We start from the raw sequence: 18,929 nt of genomic DNA, 5'->3' as shown, positions 1-18,929 counted from the left end.
CATGGATCGCATAACCGCTCACGTAGCTGTATTTAAATATGTAAAACATGTTAGAGCCTGGTCGCTTCTAACTTCACCCCTGTTTGGGTCCATAGGTCCATGCTGCGAGAGGCTAAATGTTAACAACATCTTTGGTCTTTTTGCGTGACTGAGCGCACGAGTAAAGACCAGACAGGTACACATCAACTCGTCTAAGCTCAGGTAAGAACATATCTCAGTATGTAAAAACGGTGGCCTATTCTTTTAAGTGAGATCACACACAATAATAAGATACTTCCGGGTCCAAACTGTTGAGAGCTCTTCTGAAAAACACAGCCAAAATCTTAATTTTATCTCAATCTCTTGCTGAAATACAACAGTTAAAAGACCAACAACTGTTTTACTCCTAATTTGAACAATATATCTCACCATTTTTCCAGGTAAAGATATTTGTATATTAATAAGCCTTCATTGTGTATGGAAAAAAAATATTTGAAAATGAATGCCAGAAAAGTATTACTATTGAAAATCCAGAGTAAATGTAATATTTCTTCTCGATGCGATGCTTAAAAAGAGCCTCGTCGTCGGCTCTACAGCAGGTTAAAATCAGCTCAATCCCATTACAGTGAATACGGCTAAACCTCTGTTGGAACCGGAAGTAGAGCGATGACATCATCACTTAACGAGCGTATTCTAAAATAAATTAATAGGTAAAGGATTCGGGTTATTGTTGTACAATAACTTGAGTACAATTTTAACTCAGCCCATGGAGCAGTTCCACAGCTCTTTTCTCCACTTTTTAGACATTTGCTAGTACCCACAAATATGGCAGATTTCCATAGTAACAGTGAATTTATAACATTGAACTCTATGAAAACTCTATATTGTTTTCTGTTAAATGCAGCTCTATGCAAAGACACAGCCACTCCCCCCATTGATCACTTGAGAGATTGAGGGGGAATATAACCTACCACAGCAAAGTGTGACAATTGTTCAAAATATGCATCATTATTTCTTGGCAAATGTCTGTAAATCCACAGAAAACAGTCCAGCAGCCCTCCTTTTTGGGGCCCAACCCTCCAGTTGAACCCACTGATGGTCTAGAGGCATGACTTGGTGTGTTAAGAGCAAGGATCACGACTTGACACTGCTGTCCCGGCGGTTGGAATGATCGACTATGCCTTAAAGAACACTCACACTGGCCTTTTTTTTGCATCGGTGTCCATATGGCCCCAGCTTTCCCATCAAGGAAAGGAGCAATTATCATTTCAAACAAGTAAGTGAGGCAGAACTGGCAGAGAAGATAAGTGCTCAAAGCAGAGCTGGGTCACCTTATTCCCTGTGATACTCGTGCGCCCTTGCCTCAAATTATTCAAGCCTGACGGGGAACAGTAGGTGATCAGACTCCGAAAAAAAAAAGAGAAAAAAACTTGGAAAGCGTCAATAATGAGCAGAGCGTGTCACTCACAGCGCAGGTATGTAATTTGCACTTCATGGCAACGCTGCTGAAACTATGGAAACCAGAAGGGCCACCATGGAGACAGGTAAATCACAAATGACAGTGTTTTGGTCTTTACGTAACTCATTTCACACGCATAACATTAACACTTTGAAGTGATGCAAAGCTAGGATTGAAATTGTAAAACGGGCATTGGATTTTACCCATAGGTTACATGCAAATAACTGGGAAGCAGGAACGCTAGTCTGATAAACCAGTCGAGATCGGTATCAAATATTATAAATTACTAAACATTTGCCACACAATATTTCTCAAAAACAATATTAGACAATGAACAAAACAGCAATGGAACAATATGTCAGTACAATATTTCCTGGTGTTCCATCGAGAGGGGGTTGTGTTTTGGCACAATTTGTTCTTCCAGTGCTTCCCGGTGTGAAGACATGTCTCGCTGCTCCCCCAGTTTTAGGCACGGGGAACATAGGCATTACCTTGGTAACAGCTAATGTGAAACGCCCCAGCCTATACGACAAAAAAAAAAATCCAAGGAAGTCTGCAGGTCATAAAGTGAACACTGTGGATTAATACTGCCTTTTGATGGAGTTTATGTAGTTTTTCAAAAGCAAAAAAAAAAAAGAGAGGAAAAATGAAAAGATGAACTATGAAAGTAGGCTAAAAGGTGACGAATGCTAGTAGTGGGCTTTGCAATCTGTGAAAATCCCCAGAGACACAGAACTGATGCCCCAAACTCGGACTTGTGATTAGTTTTCCCAACTCATTTCCGGGACTCGGGACTCGACTCGAACGTCAAACTGGGGACTTGGGACCCGACTTGAAGTTCAGGCTGGAAGACTCTGACTTGAACTTGTGGCACAAGGACTGATTTAGCTTTTTATACACAAGCTTATAAATGATGGTTTCAATTCAAAAGCAGTTAAAATGCTTTCATAATTCATAGGAGTTTACATTGAGTGGACACTGCTTGGACAATAATAGGAAAACTGTTTAGAAATGGACTGGACTTATGACTTGGACTCGGTTTTAAAATGATAGAGACACAACTTCGACTCAAACTCTTTATTTTAATGACTCGGCTGGCACCAAGTGAAAATTGAACAAAACACTGCAGTGCGAGCAATGGCAGTGGAAAAATTGTATAAATGAGAACTTGATGCTGCTATGAAAACAAAATCCCGATCTCTACAGAAACTTTTAGAAATGTGTGCTGTGTGTAGCTTATGTGAGTGAGCGGAGAATCTACTCGCGTGTATTTACACAGTGGTCTTTGTGAAGCTCAGACCACATTGTTACATCTGTTAATTATATAATCAAATCTATAGCGTCAAATTCTGCTGTCATTGTGTGGATTCCCATGACTTAAACACAGTGTTAATCCATGTAGTCACTCATTTCATATGATTGACAGGCTATCGATAGTCAATTACCGCAATTACGGCTGTGTTTTTATAACCCAAAAAATAATAAATCTGGCTGATTATAACCACAGGGGCTTTTGTAAGTGGAAACATGGCACTGTTGGTTTCAGATGTTTGTCAGGTTTGCCACTTCAAGGCAGTTGACTGTTTATTCTCAGTAAACACATGTTCTTCAAAGGGACAGTGGAGCATGGGGCATTGTTTACTGTCAGGTAAAGCCTCCTTGCTTGTCTTAGCGAGCAGTCGAAGCCAATAAAGGAAGTAATAAGTCAACAATGCGCTCCCTCCTGGCAACCGGCCCACTGATAAAAGCTGATGCAAGGAAGAGGAAGAGACTTGCTTCGCTGTAATAGAATCAAATCTGACAGTTGATCATGTAGAGATATCCGAGAATTAATTTTAGTGATAAGGGAGTCTGATTGCATTAAGAATCAATGAGACGGGATTTAGAGCTGCACCACAGGAAGAGATGTAGCCAGTTCATACAAATACAATGTGGATAAAATAGTAAATATAATACACAAGCTGCATTTGCCAATTTGTTACTCATTGTCTCACAAACAGTCACACCAAAGTGACTCTAAGGGGATATTGCACAGCCCTGTTGATGTAATAGTGAGCTCATCCGTCTCTCCGGAAAACAACACGATTTTGACAGAAATTCAGTGGAACAAACATGTATGGACAGGGAGGGCTTATGAGGCAAATCGTCACAAGGGATATACAGGCAGAGTGTGAAGTAGGCTGGACTTGGTAATACATTTAAATGTGTGTTTTTTTTTTCTGTGTTTTGCTTCCCTTCCCATTTTTGCTTCATTTTTACAGTATCGTTGCATTTCTGGTTTAATGCAGTACTGCATAAGCAATAACAATCAAGTTCAATCCATTCTAATCTAACACCAATCGAGGCACACTGACTACTATCAAATACATTAACCTGTTACTTGCCGTCCCCCCCAATCAGGGAGTTTGGGTTAGGTTTAGGGTCAGGTGTTAGGATTATAATTCAGTTTAGGGATGACGAATGTGATGTGAGAGCAAGTTGTGTTTCACTCACACACATCGAACACATATTTTTTAGAAACTAGAAAGTCTTGGCTTTCAAATGAGGTATCACACTGGTATATAGGCTGTAAGCTCTCCTATCAAGACACTTTGAGATATGCATAATTGGAGAGGGCCGACTCTGGCAGATAACAGGTTAATACATAATCAAGCTATAGTGTTCTGATCTGAATGTCTAAATAATATTAAAGTTTCACACTCTATAGCCTCAGACATGTGGCAAAGTGGCTTTCAAAAGTACTAGTGTGGTTGAGGCAGTAGCCGTATAAATATTTACATTATAAATCAGCAACTAATTTATGTATTAGTCCAAAAGGCATTCACATCAGCTGATTCTCAAGAACGCTTCAGTCGACCAGAAAGTCTGTTTTCCATCACAAACCACATATTTTTTTTAACAGCGCCTCTTTCCAAAACAAGAGGACGGAAACGTGGACGACATTCATCCTTCTCTAGAGAGGAGCCTGTTACTTAATGCTCCCATCCCGAGAGGATAGGGCCTCATCTAAGACAAAACACAAGCATTTGCTACAATATAGCAACTTAATAGATTCAACTCATCCGAACCGGACTCCCCACACGTTTACCAATTAAGGAGGCCAATTAAGTCGAGGCCATAAGGAAACTATTAAAGCTCTTATCAGGAAAGGAACAGGATGAGCAACAGGTAGGAAAAGACAAACAGAGGAATAAATGCAGCGTTCAACTGAATAGCATCACTGATATTCAGATGTCCGCTTTGGGCCAGGATCGAAACCCCTGCAGGGCCCAGCCAGCCTTCCACAAAAAGATCCCCGGGTCATCCTGAATATGAATGGACCAACACAATGAGACACTCTACCGCAGAGACAGCAGGTAGAGAGCGGCAAGGGACTTCTTTACTGAATGCAAATGTAAACCATTAACTCCTAACACCCATGTGTAAAGTCCAAGTGTTACTTTTCACAGTTTAAGCAGCATTAAAATCACAAGAATTCAAGCAGATTCTTAAACCAAATGCGCCTCTTTTGCCAAATGTTCTGGAAAACCTCCGAAAAATAAACAGAAACAATATGGATTTGACAAGTTGACAACTTTGCAGCGGTTGATGAAAGCCAATAGTTGCATTGGTGACTTGTGCTGGCTCAGGTCCAGCGATTTGACCTAAAATGTACGTGGGATGCTTCACTGGGGACAGTGAACACGCACGTTCCCATCATGTGCTGCACAACAAGTCCAGTCCCACAGGGCAGTCGGGATATCATTAGCTTTTCAAATTGCATCAGTGTTAAAGTGAAGTGATGCAACGTTCATGTCCGACTCTGATCTTAATTTAATTTTAACACGAACAGTTTTGAACAGATTGAGAAGAGGAGAGACATATGTTATACATGTCTTTCAGTTTTGGGGGGAATTTGACACAGAAGTAACTAACACAAGTAAAAGCCAGACAGTTGAAGGTTTCATGAGGCTACACATCACATAATATCAGTTACCGGACAGTTCGGTATAATTAAATGCAAAAATGTCCCAGCCCTTTTAAATGACTTCTTGGAATAAACATTTGGGGAGATAAATCCCATCACTACAACGTCCACTTCCTCTTGATCTATTTAGCCACACACTGGCCACTGCTCTGAAGTTGTTACAGCGGGAGGGGCGTAGGGTGGGGTCTGCTGTTTGTTTTTTGTATGCGTGTGTGATGGTGTGGGTGGGGGGCTTTTCAAAGAGTGCCTGAGTGGAAGCGAGCAAGATGGTGAGTCGCACTGCCAACGGTGTGTTATTAGTGTTACCGATACTGTATCACATGTTAGTGAGAGGAGGCCAACAGCTGAGGCCCAAGGGGGAAACGCTACCCAATCCGTCAAGTCCAGCGAATCTCTTCTGCAGCACAAAGCTTGAAACTGTGGTTCTCAAAATGTGGCCGAGGTTCAGCTCTCGGAGTCATATGGTATCTGTTTATGGTTTCAGAACTACTGCTATTCTTCATTTAAAGGGGCAGCATCACCTATTTGATCAGTATTAGGTATAGTTTGGAGCTTAGGTATAGTTTGGGTAAGCTCCTGGCTTAGTTTATGTATTTGATATTCCTACTTTAGACATACTGGTACTGGTGTAATAAATAAGATTATTTCAAAAGCCTACATCACAATAAAGCTAGGAAGGGGCATTTTCTTGTGTGTTAACCCCTTGACCCCCACCTGAACCAAGCACATTTTACCCAAATCTAAAAGCTTTAAACATGACAAAATGAGGATTCAAACATAACAAAAAGCGACAAAAAAAATGACAGAGAAATTACGAACAACAACCAAAAAATTTCACAAAAACATGACAAAAAAACTAAGTAGAAATGACAGAAAAAAGCAGTACAGCAACAACACGAGGAAAAATCTTAGATCTTAGCTTTCAAATGAGCCATTACACTGGCTTATAGGCTGTAAACTCCATTTGAGAAGCTTTAGATTTGGGTAAAACCGAACTGGAGAAAATGTGCTCGGTTAAGGCGGGTGGTAAGAGGTTAAAAAAACGAGGACTGGTTTCAAAAACATGGAGCCTAAGTCGACAAAGCAGTGTGTTGCAAAGTTGGAAGAGGAAAGTGCACTTCATCTTTGTTTGCTTTAAAATAAGATACAAGATACAAGATACAGAAGGTATGTCAACACATTCCTCAGTCTGATAACGCTGAAAGAAAAAACGAAATTCACCAATCTCTCCAAGTCACCAAAAGTGCATGGTTATAAGTAAAGTAGTACTTAGTTAGCAGATGCTCTAAAGATGCAGAAAACTAAATATTTAACACTGGCCACAGCAAAGAGACCAGCTGTTATCCCCACATGGTAAGGTAAGCAACGAGCAGGAAGCCGAGAGTGGACTAAACCTGAGTCATCCAACATCACAGGGCCACTCCACTACATCATCACTGTCATTAAGTCTCTCAAGTTACATTAACAGAAAGACCTGCGTGCAGGAGACAATGCACCATGGGAGATTAGATTACCCGCAAAGGTAAAATGTAGTTTTTGTGGAGAAAACCTACTGGAAAAAAAAACTTTTGGGAGGGAGTGTGTTAGGAGTTTGTTATTATAAGCTATTTGTAAGGGTACTCACTTGTAGCTTACTTTAACTAAAGACTTAAAACGCAATCTTGTCGATCCCCACACTGCATAGGTGTACCCTGATCGCACCTCAAACTCGCCAAGAGCAAAGACGCACGAAAATGTCTTACCCTGAGGTTTACACGTCCGCAGGCATAGGGTCCGCTCAAAGATGCCACCCTCAAGCGAGAAGAGTTGAGGAAAAAAGCTAGAAAAACAGATTTTAATCCACACAGCCCGCGTAGTTTGAGCCAAGAGACGTGTCCACGGTGTAAAGCGCACATCCACAGTGTCGGTTTACGGACGAGCCTCCTCCACTCTAAACTAGAGAGTAGCCTGGGGGATCGGCTCCTCCTACTACAGAGAGGCCCCGCCCACCGCACACGCTCACTGTCTGCTTCACATTATCATCTCATTTCTGCATGAAATTACTCGTGCTGAACCATAGCAGGAAAATATGAGCCAGAGATGACATTCACGCATGACGCATCTACAGTTCGCCTCGGTCTGTTATTGTTCTAGAGAAACGCGGATTTTTACAAAGTTACAACAATTCGGACTTTTTTTTTTCTTTCAAGTTTGAGGAATACATGAGTTAAATGCGTAGCCATGTGAAGTGAGGAAAATGTAGAATCATATTAGAAAATCTAAGTTATGCCATGTCTTTCTTGAAGATACTATTTGCCTGACTAACTAACTAAGAAGCTGTGTTGGGGTAACGCATTACAAAAGTAACGAGTTACAAAAATATATTACTGTTTGCCAGTGGTGCAAAGAGTACATGAAATGTGTGCTCAAGTAGAGGCTGAAAAATGTTCGCAAAAAAGTACAATTACCCAAAAAGTTTATTCAATTACAGTAAGGTGAGTAATGTAATTCGTTACTTTCCACCTCTGCTTTTGTCAGTAACTAAGGAATATGACTTATTACTTACACAATATACTGGAATATATTAGTCAATTCAAGTAACTCGAGTTACAAGTACATTTAAATGTATGAATGAAAAAACACCAAACTTCCCCCAAATAAAATGCAGCACCAAATCAAGTTGAAGGTTGGTGCATAAGATCTGCTGTAGTTGATGTCGTCAAAACAAATTACGATAAAATGGGGGAAAGCAAAGAAAAGAAAATCTGACTACACTTTTGCTCTGTGGCATTATTACTATTTTCAGTTTAAATCTTGCCCAAAGTAACTCAAAAGTAACTCAAAGCAGTGTAACTCTGCTACATTTTTGAAACAGTAATATGTAATACAAACATATTACATGTTTAAAGCTGTAATCATAAATTTAGAATATATTACCATTTTTAAGTAACTTGCCCAACACTGCTAATAGGGACAACAAACAACTTTTCTCAACATAATACTCCAGAAATTGTAGTTCAAATATATTTGCATGTGTAGGAGTTTTTGTTTGACTACTTTAGAACAGTGTGCCTTTAACATTTAATACTGACAGCTCTTTATGGAAGTGGATCTCAAACATGGAGACAATGAAATGAAAACCTGATCATGTCCTGTAGCGCACTATTCTACATCCATTTACACCATACGACTAAGTCTCTGTAGTATGAGTTTCTTCTTCTTTGCTGTGTTCTTTCTATCATGCATTTGCATATGCCATACCCCGCTGCCATTAAACAAAGACTGACAACTGAGAGTGTCCTCCACAAAGAGAATTACAGAGGATTATGGACTAAAGCAGAAACCTGAACGGCAGCAGAACCAGTCACTCATGTAATCTCTTTTTTGGCCGTCGAAGAATTATAAAAATGTTCAACAGATTGAGTTGTCCTTCGGAGAGGAGCCCAAACAACAGATTGCTCACGTTGTAATCATATCTTCACACAAAATGTCAAAGTGCAAGCCCGTATCTGCTCTCACAATATCAAAAATCCATTAAAGTTCTGAAATACGATAACGCTTGTCGTGTGTTTTGACTAAGACATGCCACAAGGGTTTAGCCAAGGACACATTGCTCAGGGCTGCATCCTAAATGCCTCCTGTTTCTTCCCTGAAATACTGTCACCCTGCCACTAGGTTACCATGCCTCCCATGCCACCAACTGCACGAGTGGGTGACAGGTGGAGTTAAACTTGCATCAGACGCTGTGTCTCTGCCTGCCTCCTTCTGACTGTAGTCTATAAATGTTTCCTCCATGTTGTCTGCGAGAGCAAAGCCTAAAATCAAGTTGCTCTTCTTTATCTGCTGAGCTCGACGTAATCCCTCAAATTGAATCAAGGATTAGTTTGAGACGATTAAAATCATCCAACTTGTGCAAAAGTTGGGCTTAAAACAACAGGCGTGCGTTGTCCAATCCATCAGAGCAAAGCGAGGTGTAGCTTTGATGTGCAAAAGTGCTGATTTTTTTGGGGGCTTCCATCTCTATATTTGTTTTAAAAAACGAATGCAATTTAGCCTTCACCTTGCAAAGTGAAGACACACATTTAATAAGATGCAGAGTGGATTTGCAGATTTGGGCAAAGCTCAGCAATAGGTATTAAGTGGCGTCCTGCCTGCTGGGCTTTTCTGGGATTATTTCACACTTTGAAGAAATCGCTTCTGATTCAGAGAGACCAGAAACAAGAAGAAGGAGAAGAAGAAAAAAAACTCATATCAATCAGCGCGCTTTAATTTACCAAAAAAACTGCCGTGAGAAAACCAAACTAATCCTCACCACTTAAATAAATTCCCCTTGTCGTTGACACACGCGCGAACACACTCAATACAGAAGTCGTTCACATTAAGGTCATGGCCACCCACAGAGCATTTATTGAGGTTAAGTACATGACAGACTCTCAGTAATAGACAAGATTAGATTTAAGGGATTTGAAAATAAATATGTCGTATGGATTTGGCAGCATAAGCTCCTGCAGCCAAAAGAGCAAAGGCAATCTGGGCCTCAGTCCGGGAATGAGATGGAATGGGTTTGAAATCTCCCGTCCAGTGTCTATCATGGGAAATGGCGGCAGCGCTTTTTTTTTTTTCATGAGTAGTGCAAGTAAGATTAGTTGTGGTTTTACCCTTCCGGGTCATGTACTTTTCTCTGGCAGCTTTTTAAAAAATATGTTTTAGTGTAAAAAAAAAAAAATGTAAAAGCTACAACAAAGAAAAGGATTTACTCCAGTGTTTCTCAAACTGTAATACGTACCCAGATGGTACTCAGGCTACTCTACATTTCCGAAAAAATAGTTTGATTTAGAGACAGTTTATTTATCTTCTTATTGAGCTATTTTAGTGCCAGTGAAGTTCTATTTTAGACCTGCTTAGCCCTGGTTTAAATCTGATGGAGCCAAGGTTTATGCTACTTAAATGAGACAATTATTATCTTAGCTGGTGGTTAAAAGTTTGGGAACCATTGCTTCAAGAGCCCCCCCACACCTGCAGCACAGTGGAGGCATCACAAACAAGGAGGTATCTGAGCAAGACTCACAGCAAAGCCACACATGCCTTCTATGTATTGTTCTGGCATGTAATGGGCATTCACTGGAGAATACAACGGTGGAGCGGAGGGAGCTGCGCAGGAGGAAGAGGACGGAGGAGCTGACTAGTGCAGGACACCACGCTCTGAAACAGGGGACAAACCCAGGAGCACTGTTTCAGAGGATCAGAGGAGCACTGAAGGCAGCCGGCCAGGTTTCCTCCGGGTGCTACTGTTTATCCCAACCTCCAAAAACATACTTACACTTACTTACTTCACACAACACAATGACAACAAAACAGGAAAAGCACGGAGACATGCAGATTTATTTTTAGAAGGGTGAGGGCAAATACAATAAAAGAGTTAGCTTATACATTTGTGTTAAAGTAGATTCTGCTTGTATTTAATGTCAAGCTACCATCACATTAGTTCAAAAGTGACAGCCATCTTAAACAACACCCACTTTCTCAACTCTGTATTCAGACAGCAAAGTGATTTAGCTCACTGCTTTATGACTGCAGGGTTTGTCCCGACCCGGCAGGACGTGATGGAGGCCAGGCAGCCCGGCGCAGGTGTCTCCCCAGCTCAGCAAAGAACCAACAGCAGCTTATGACTCATCCCATGTCCTTACCCTGTCCCGCCACCGACAGCCCCAAAAATGTCATCCCACTCACACCTACACGGGAGGTGCCAGGGGACCTTCACTCCTCACTCTGATGATGATTCATGACTTTGAGTCTGATGCAGTTCTGTGCGCTCCGGAAGCTTCGCATTTACTTCATCTAGTGATTATTGTCGGAGGTTTTTTTTTTGGACAAGACGGTCGTAAATCACAGACAGGAATGACTCGCTGATGTGATGCTTCTACATTAAACAGGTTTTGCCCGAAAGCCCATATTCTGTTGTGTGGACTTATTTTTCGATTTCTCCGGAAGTATTTAAGTCCGTCTTTGGTTATATTTGAACTGTGCAGGGTGTGTTTGCATTGTTGTAAATCTTCTATTACATTCTCCACAGTGCTCCATCGTAGAGACCTGTCAACAATAATTTAGATTCTTGTGTGAGGGTCATATCCAGTTCATTTACAGCGCTGACACAATCCCTGAGAACCAAAACACTCTTTAAATTACCTTGTGGCGGTCGCACTGTTTTGTGTAGAAATCCCTTCAGACGCTGGTTACATAAACTGTGAAAGCCAAACAACTGATATCACTTTGTTACAGTAAAAGTAAAACCCCTTAAGATTAAAGTTGCCAAGAATTGCTGTGAAAGAAGCAATCGCGCCACTCCAAGGCACTCCCACAGGTTGCAATAGTAGAAGACGCCAAGCTTACCACTACGGTTCAAATCTTATAATGTACTACTCATTCATGGTCATACAAACATTCATGGTTCATCTTCAGTGCGCAACAAACTCACTACAACCATTACTTTTGTTCACAGACAACCAGGCCAGGAAGAATGAGCCATCTTGGAATTATATATATATTTTACCATGAGTGCTTGAATTATAATGCCCTTATAATTTCATTCTGCCGGTTTTGTTATCCTGACAGGCATCTTTTTTCAATTCGAGGGGTGCGAACATATCAGCAGGGGCTCTGGGTGTGAAATGACAGAGAAATTAATTTAACAGGATTTGTGAATCATGACATTGTCTTTAATTGCCTGTTATCTTCTCCTCTGACATGTTCAATCAGTACATAGTTGATATTTTCATGCTCACAACGTCATTCATGCTTTGAGACTATCCTTACCAGCTAGGAAGGGAAGTTCATATCTAAATGTCCTACTTTAAAATCACAACAGATATATTTTATGAACATATTGATTGGATGAAATATAAGATGACGATGAAATGATAATATAAATTGATGCATCCAACTATTAGTCTTTTGGTGCCACCTCTAATATGTATACTAGGAAGTGATGATGTTTCAAATAAGAGCTCAAAACTTATTAACAATATGAAAAAGAACAATAGTTACACGGAAACCAGAACCATGAATATAAACCAGCATCTTCTCTGTGACAGCTCTTGTGTACTGGGGGTAGGGCTGACATGTGGTGCTAATATGACTCCTATAGGATGTATGAGATTAATGCGCCTTAATGTGGGTCTGCTTTCGCCCCCCTGAGGCTGCACTGGAGGGATGTGACATTGAGGGACTGCCCATAGATGCCAAATGAAGATGTTTGCGTTTTGTGTCTGCTCAATTCATAGATTTCTCTTTGTCTGGCTCCTTTCTGTGGATATCTGAGCGTGGAGGGCATAGGTGAAGGTGCCTCACAGCTGCAAAGTGGGGAAGACTGGGGAGGGGGGATTCAAAAAAAGCACTTCAAGCACCAGAAGTGACTTAATGAGATTTTTAAATTTGTGGCCATGGTGTGTGGTTAACTTCATACCATGGCCACATTATTAGGTACCTCTTTTGGAAATCTTCTGAAGGCAATTATAATGGGGGAAGGAAGGGGGTTTAAGGTGACTTTGAATGTGGGCGTTGGCCGAAGCTTTTCAGAATCTGCCAACAGAGGCATTTTAAAACAAACAGGAATGGTTGAAAAAACCAACAGATCCAATGACACTGACTGGACTGATTTGAAATTATAGAAATGCAGCGCGTTCAGCATGCTGCCTTTTTTTTTTAAATAGTGCAATGTTAAGAAGCTGCCCACTTATTTGACATTACATTTCTGTCAAATAAAGTGTATTTTTTATTCTATTCTATTTTATTTTTGTCATCATCACAACAGCCATGAGTGTGCAGTGATTTGCATATTCTGAAGCAAATCTATGTTTGTCTAAGCTTGGGAGTGGCACAGAGCGCACAACCATTTAAAGGGCATATGACACATTAGACACATTTTTTGCTATAACATTGTTCACACAATTATATTTCAGATTTTGTGAAAGATTGTACAGAGCTCTCTTTAGTTTGGCCATTTTTGTGATGTTTGTAGTTTCACTTCCTTATTTGACACTGGCAGGAAGTGACATAGATGATGTGGGAAATGAGTCAAACTCCTCTGGAACTTTACCTCTATCTATATCACTTCCTGTCAGCAGCTTAAAAATTCAAGTAAAAATAACTTTTCTGCCCAACATTTCTTCATTAAAATTGCTGCTTCACTGAAGTTAAATTATAATGCAACTGATGAACTTGCAACAGATGTTATCTTTCTAAATAAGTCATATTTTCAAAAGCGTTAAAACCTGTCATATAGCAGTACTAATTAACTTGTTTACCTTAATAAATCCTTTCCGTAGGCCCTCTGGGGGTAATACAAGTGTTGATGGGATGATTGGGGGGGCTTTCATCTCCCCCTGGCGTCCCTGGCCAGAAAACCACAATTGCAACTTTCCCTGCTCTGACCCAGAGGCGCTGAGAAGAAGCTAACAGGCTAACAAGCAAAGCTAACTGCGGGCTAGCACCACTTGTTTACAGCCAGGTTTCAGTGAAAAAAAATATCTCCATTGTGTAATTGGGTTGTGGCACAATGTACAATATCCCTCTCTCCCTTTGTCAGTGTAGTATTTACTCTCACGGACAATTAATGAGTTAAAAGAAATCGCAACATGCTACGACACATGCAGTGGCGCTTATGGCCTCTAGGGGCATGAGTTTCTTAGTTCTGCGTTAAACCCCATTATATAAAGAAGAAGAAGAAGAAGAAGAAGAAGAAGAAGAAGAAGAAGAAGAAGAAGAAGAAGAAGAAGAAGATATTTATTTATATAGCGCCTTTCACAGACATGGTCACAAAGCGCTTTACATGAGACAATTGTACATGCACTCCATACTCGGTGGTGGTAAACTACTAATATTAACTATTACAGCTAAATGGGAAATTGAAACTGCCCCACTTCCTGTAAGCAGGAACAGAGGCTTCAATATTCATGCAATAAACATGCTATAGTACTAGCGCTGAGTTTCGACATAATGATTTAGTGGTGAAATATCACACTCCTCTGAGCGAGGGTCATCTGTCATAACGGGCTATTGCTGTCAACCTTGCGCTCAGTGTTTAGTCTATATCAAACAACTGTCAAATCCACATATATATTTGTACTACACTTTTACTGGTTGTGTTTTGCTGAATTGTAAAATGCAGTTGGAGGTGGATTATGGGGCAGGGTTGTGTTTGTAGGATGAAAGGCACAAAGCAGCTGCCCTTGGTCTGGTTTTCCATAAGTAGGGCCCGCTCCGTCACATGTTTTATTGTCAGGAATATTTGTGGTGTCTCTGCTCGGAGCACATGGGAAACATCCATGCAGCTATCAAGCAAGAATGACCTTTGATTAGGAAAACAATGTGCACGACAGCAAATGCACACACCAGACGTACTAAATTAGAAAGTCAAATATATAATAAATATGTAGAGGAAGGACAAGGAGAAAGAGAAGGAGTGCACCTGTCTTGCCTACTATATTTATTCCACGGTTGCACTTTACTTTACACATGGCAATAGGAAAGAAATAGCTTGGTAACTTGGAATAACAATGGCACTGTGCAGGCCATATGTTTCCTGGTGACTGACGGTCTTTATACTGAGTTACTAGCTGAGACCCGGCCTTCGGCCGGGCCTCGCTAGTCTCCACATTTGATATTCTGAGATTATGAGTGATTACAAAGAAATGTCCAACCCGTCACACAGTTCAGCTGTAGACCAGTGGTTCCCAACCCATGCCAAAAACTATGGCCACTACAAATGAGTAAAAGAATGAATGCAAAAAAAAATGTCAAACAAACTGCAATTGGAGTGTTTGATGCACCCGTGCTCCTTTCTTATAAACTACAACGACAATATTTTCGCTAAACTCAGGGAATAGAATTCAAGAGACAGTGGAATAATTATGGATAAATATTAGGGGTTCAGCTCTAACGCTTTGGTTCAAAGAGCAGGACCCGTGGTTTGGTGCATCACGGTAGTTTACAATCCAAAAAATAAAGAGTAGGTTTAGAAATGAAATAGCCAAATTATCGTTGTTAGACAGTATTTATAACCTTACAATAAAATTGGCAATGCTTTCCAAGCTGCTTTAGAATAAAATGTACCTCTGGGCTCAATACGTGAAAGCAAAATAGAAAACAAATGGTACAGCAGCAAAGTAAAAAAAAAGATAAAAAGAAAAAAAACTACGCAGTGCAGGCCATGCGCTCGTTAAGTTGTAGTGTCATTTTCGCTTTTACGCACACGGAGGATAAATCAGTCGGAGCAGCGCGTGTGATTAGAGGCTCGTGTTTGAGGAGGTTTTGGGCACGCACGCACACGCGCACACATACGCACACGCACACACACGCACACATGGCCCTGTTTGGATGCGCACGCGCACACATACATACACACACACGCACACACACATCGCCCTGTTTGTACGCGCGCACACGCACGGCAGTCAGATCTCGTGCACTCGCGTTTTTGTGACGGCGGGTTGTCCTTGGACAGCAGCACCGCGGTCCATATGGACCCGTGGCCAATGCCCGCGAGCGGTGGGACTCGTCACGTGGGGGCCGGCCGCGGATGTAATAACACCAACCACGCACACACTCAGTACTGTCGCCAGGCTTCCTGGTGTTCCCAAACGGTCTCCCATCCCAGTCCTAACCAGGCCTTTCCCTGCTTAGCATCGGAGGAACGGTCTCCCATCCCAGTTCTAACCAGGCACTTTCCTGCTTAGCTTCAAAGTCGGTATGGGAAATAAACATGGCGGCGCCCAGGCGGCGGCCATTGAGATAGCGTTTTCTATAATAGATGGTTGAGGCCATAAGGAATAAGTCACATTACAATGGAATAAACTACATAAGTGTCCTGTTTCCATATAACTGACAAGTACACCATTTTCATTCAATACCATGCTAGTGCAGTGCTGTAAAGTTGCATGTAATATTTCAAATCCCCCCTCAAGACACCTCAATTCATGTGTATTAGGGCTTTAAAAACATAAAACAAATAACTGAAGCGTAGGCAGATTGCACAGGACAACATTCCCTGCCCTTTGACCCTCCATTACAGGCGTTGAGCAAAGGAAGTCAATGAACACTATTTGCATAATCTGTCAATTGATTATTTTCTGTGACACGTAGATCAAACAACCAAAAGATTGTTGGAAGAAGTGCTGTAGAAAGTAGCATTTTAGCTACAGTGACGCCCAATGATTTGATACAGCTTTCCTCATTTGCATCGTCTATCAAAAGACCTTTGGACAGTCAGCCTTTACCGTCCAGGGCGCTACACTCTGGAACTCCTCGTTTCCTGATCTGAGGCAGGACTTAGATCTGGGGGCTTTTAATAATGAACCAAAGCGTGTTTTAAACTAACAAATAAATAAATAATAGGAGTTCTGAGCAATTGTAGTAGCAATCCAGTATGAATAAGTCACGGTATCTTGTGGGACTCAATTTGAATATCGGCTTGTTTAAAGTTCTCTTGGGCGGTGCCAGCTCTTATCAATAAAGGGACTGTCCGCAATCAATACACCATCACAGTCTGACCACATGCTATACTGTTATTGCCCCAAGTATTGTCGTAGTAACATCTATCCACTGTACTACCCATTGCTATTGCAGCTTTATTGTTGCGCCATCATAATAATTAATTTCCCCCCAGTTGGTAGAATAAAACAGCCCAAGGAAAGAAGTGAGTGCATGCTAATCACCAATTCAAAACCTTTCCGTATACAAATGGAGAAACTGAACAAGGCTACAGAAGTGTCTCTCTTCCTTTCTGGTGGTTTGGTTGCGATAGTTTTAATAAGTTGAAAGCATAGCATAGCGTTTGTCTGTGGTTGAATTAAGTTTTAACCAGCTAACACATAGCATTCGGTTAGAGCTGCCACTCACTGGATGCCTTTCTCCCACATTTTGCAAGATGTTTGTTTCTACTGAGGGTCTCCTCCAGCGTGTCAAAAGAGAAAAAAGCACGAATCAGCTGGAGGATGGAAATACAATTTGCTGTTGAAATGGAAAGGCACAAAGTGAATCATGTCTGGAGTCTTCTCTTGCTGGTCGTGGAAAACATCTGGATGAATTAGTTATGAGAGGGTCCACATGTAGAGTAGGCCATCTATATAAAATATTCACATTTCAACACAGTGGAGGTTAGGTTGCATGAAGTTGCTGCTCAAAAGCTCCTTGGAAAGACACACAAGGACCATCAACTTTTTAAATAATTCGAGTCTGTCTTAGAGGAAGTGATTTGTTTTCCCTATTCAATCAAATTCAATCAGTCAGAAGTCTATATTTCAATTCAATTCAACTTTATGCTGTATTCATGGTCCAAAGAGACAGAGGGACACAATAAAACCACCAACAACAACAACAATAAAACAAAGATCAATTGATGACTTTGACAACTCACTTGAAATATCCAAAACTTAATTTGTTTGTCTCCAGTTTATATTTAAAAAAAATCCGTCAAAACTCACATGGGGACTACAAACTGGCCTGTGCGGTCCAGTCCATAATTAAACAGTTGAAAAAGTTGATAGTGGTTCTTGTAAAGGTATTAGAATAAAAAAAACAGATCACACTTGGCCCTGCGTGGGTCTGCATATGGGAGGTGGGCATTGACCACCAATTAGGCAGGTGGTCCTAATGTTAAGCTTGATGGATGTTGACAAAAGGACAATGTCACAGCGAGCACCGTCTTTTCACCCAACTGCTCCCAAACTATAAAGAACTACGTACTTGACTCTGCTGCCTTTTCTCAAAGCATCAAGCTGACATCATTTCAAATGGAAACATCACATTGAGATAACACCCTGGAGCATATTTAGCTTCCCTCATTGATACTCTGTGTTGCAAAGGCAGCTCAGAAGCAACACATCTTTCAACTCTCGCACACGCATCCTCCGTATCCCGGCACCTTGTTGACACTGCAAAGCCAGGACCTGTCAGGTTACAGCGGCGTGAAGTACAGGAGACCGGTATCTGAGTAAACTGCCCATCCTCATGCCACTCTACTCCAACTCAGCTGCGTGCTTCTCCTTGCAGCACTGGCTCCCGGCGTTTTTTTTTCCCTCTCTCTCTCTCTCTCTGTCTCAACCACTCTCTCAAAATACAACACCCCCCCTCATGCCTTTTTTTTTTTGTCATGCCATAGTAAGGTGCAGAAATGGAAGGACTCACCACAGCAAATCCAGGTGGTGCGCGGACGGGATGCAGTAAGCCGAAAAGGATCCCCCTGGTAGTGTATTTGTAAGTGTGAAGGAAGCGCTGTGTGATTCAAGGGCTGTACCAGCAGATGCAGACAGGAGCCACCAATGGGAAGCGCCGACGGAGGGTGTGTGAGAGGGGAGAGGGAGGGGGGGATCGGGTAGGGGAGGGGTCTGTCCAGGCATTACATCATTGGGCTAGTGTGGAACAGTAGGTTTGCAGGGGGTGGGCTTTTGGGTGTGGGGGAAGGTTTGAGTATGCGTGTCCTTGTGTCTGCATCGCCTTCACACTGTACACTGTTTTACCTCTGCAAGACGATGACGGAAGATTTGAAGT

General features: G+C 41.4%; 1 protein-coding gene across 2 annotated transcripts in view; it reads right to left on the bottom strand.

The window, feature by feature from the left end:
- The window catches only part of LOC306962173 (semaphorin-4B-like), a 51,958-nt gene extending 33,254 nt beyond the window's left edge, over positions 1–18,704 (bottom strand). The window contains exon 1 of one of the 2 annotated variants that reach the window (XM_079555250.1): positions 18,567–18,704. The gene's annotated coding sequence lies outside the window, so the exon portion shown is untranslated. Of the gene's footprint in view, positions 1–7,147; positions 7,321–18,566 lie in introns of those variants that run through there. The other variant, XM_079555251.1, reaches the window with a different exon arrangement.
- Positions 18,705–18,929: the final 225 nt, after the last annotated feature.

Source organism: Gobius niger (genome assembly GCF_951799975.1).
Source record: "Gobius niger genome assembly, chromosome: 4".
Classification (NCBI taxonomy): domain Eukaryota; kingdom Metazoa; phylum Chordata; class Actinopteri; order Gobiiformes; family Gobiidae; genus Gobius; species Gobius niger.
This window is presented reverse-complemented; position numbering and strand designations above follow the sequence as displayed.